Genomic DNA, 2,760 nt, shown 5'->3' on the forward strand with positions numbered 1-2,760 from the left:
GCGTGGAGCAGGGCGGGGGGGGTCGCGCCGAGCGGGCCGGGGGGCGGCCGGGGCCGGGGTTTCCGGACCCGTCAGCGATTGGAGCGACCGAAGACGGGGGAGAGACTGACCTGTGACCTACAGGTCTGCGTGACACGTAACCAGAGTACTCCTCAAGTATTTATTTTGAAAGACATTCTTGCTTTGAGAAACTTCCCAGTGATAAAATGAGGCATACTGTTTGTGCCAGAGGATAAAGTTCATTCTGCTTTCCAGAAGATCTCTATCATCTGTAGTGGATCTTCTGTTTTGCTCATTATGGTGTATACTTAGAAATCCTGCCTGAGTTTCAGTGGTAATGTTTCAGAGTATTATAATGCACAAGTTAGCTAAGACGTACACCCGCTTCAAATGTTATTTTATCATTTATGAAATTATTTTAGTGCTTTAATAAGTATATCCATTACAGTTTTTCAGGATATTCTTCCTGAAATCACATTATAAAAATGCCATATGGCAAAGAGGTACTCTATAATGTGTTTTATATTAGCAATCAATTTAGGCACCTGATTCCTGATTGTTGTGTTGAATTAATGCAATAAGAACATAGCAATTTATCACATTACAGGTAAAGGAGTAAGGGAATGAGAAGAAATAGACTGTTTACCCACTACAGTAGGTTTCATACATGAAATCAGTGTATTATTCTGGCTCAAAATACATGTGGGGTAGAGTTCAAGTTCATCACAAGTTTTAGGTCATCTTCAGAATCCCTAGTCATCTTTCAGCATAAAGACTGGTTCCTGCTTTTGTTTCTGAGGCCTATATAATTAGCTCACAGAGTTCCCCCTGGCTTGCAGAGGCTACTGCATTGCCCAGTGCTCTGTGAACTACCTGTCCTGTGCTGTGCTGCAGTTCACCTCACTCTCGTCCCCATCTGTGACACAATAACACAGCCCTAAGTAGCATAAAAAGTACTTGTTCTCAAATGTAATACTTTTATTCTTTTGTCCACGCTTTCATCACTTTGACAGGACTTCTGCTGTCAACAGAGTTTGGTAGCCAAAATTTTAAAATAAATAAAAATAGAGAGAAGCTTGCAGATACTGTAAACACTGTTGACACTATGACAGCCCTGAAATCAGATATCACTGCTGGATGCTCGGCAGTGCATGCATTATACAAATATGCCTGAAGAACACAACTTCCCAGTCAGATCATACATAGTTGATCTTAGCATTTAAAAAATATCCCCAGAATTATATTTTTTATTTCCTGTCTTTATAATGGATAGGCAATTTTTGACTTAAAAGAACAATTCTGATTGAAAATTATTATGGAATAACTATTAATTTTTTTTGTGTTCCTGGTCAGAAATCATCACACACAGCCTTAGACTGGTGTTCACAATCCCACTGTGTGGCTGAGTCCAGTGCAGTGACTGTCTACCAGAGGTGTGCAACTGGTGGACTTTACAAGAGGTATCAGTGCCTCAGCCCAGTTTGTGAATCCCACTTCCCCAAATCAGACTGTTTGAGGTACATTATGTCCACTTCCAAGGAGCAACCCTTCGTAATAATTGCCTTACAAGCTACCTTGTTTGGATCACCTACACTGGGATCGATGTCCATCTAGTTAGGAAAAGACCTATAGCAATTGCATGCAGCCAGCCTCTGGGTGATGTTAGCAATCTGTTTCAGAGCTGGAACAACATCTCCCTTTTCCCTAAAGGGGAGAAAACCGTGGAGGCTAGGCGAGCTAAAATATTTAAGCATATGTAACAGGCTAGTTATAGGCACTAACACTGAAGTGTCCTGAGCTTTAAACACCTCATGTGTTGTGTCTGGTGATGCCTAATATTTCTTGTGGTGTTGAAGACCAATGCTAACCATTTTTCCACTCTGTCCATAGTGTGTTTAATGTGAAGGTATAAGTATTAAGCAAAGGAATTCTTACTGCAACAGTTAATGCTCTGGTATTCATTTTGAATATATGTCCTACTAGAAATGCTATGCTAGAGGTGTAGGGGGGTACAAGTGAACTTAATTGGAACAAGAAGTGCATTGAATTCTTATTTTAGCTAACATCCTACTGATGGAATGTCTCCTGAAGGAATGTGTCTAATGAATATCTGTGGAACATACTTCATTAATTAAACTCATCACACCTCATACAGATAGCTAAGAAGGTAAAGAAGGGATTGCCAATTCTCCCAGCAGCACGCTATTAATTTAAGCTTCACTTACAAATACCATTATAGCAGATTTCTGAACTGATGAGTTTTCCCTCTAAGGACTTTATTTCTTTTTGGCGAAACGTGATGTTCCTGAAATTCACACTCAACAAAGAATTCTGAAGCAATGTCAAGTGATGTGTGTAGCAATTACCCTTGTAGCTGTAGACGTTCTTGAAAGATATATGTATGTTTCTAGGCATATATCTAGCAAAGAACAAACTACGAAACATGGTGTCATAGGTTAGCAAGCATAGTCCCGGAAGGGACGTCCTTGCTAAGGGGTGCTTACAGTTTCCTCTGGGAACTGATAGAACCTATCAGCTGGCCAGTTTGGATATGGACAATTCTCTAAGCCACTTAAAGTTGTGATCACCTCTGTTATCCACATTTAAGAATAGGCAAACTCCCCCTCCAAGCTCTCTCTCGTTTCCGGCGCTGGGACAGGTGGCTGCAGGGCCCGAGCAGGGCCCAGTGGGCCCGGCCAGGCCCTGCTTGGGCCAGGCTGGGCCGGGCCACGGCCATCCTGAAGCCATGGACCTGTTCCA

The sequence above is a fragment of the Corvus brachyrhynchos genome, unplaced genomic scaffold (genome assembly GCF_000691975.1).
Source record: "Corvus brachyrhynchos isolate BGI_N302 unplaced genomic scaffold, ASM69197v1 scaffold9, whole genome shotgun sequence".
In the NCBI taxonomy this organism is placed as follows: domain Eukaryota; kingdom Metazoa; phylum Chordata; class Aves; order Passeriformes; family Corvidae; genus Corvus; species Corvus brachyrhynchos.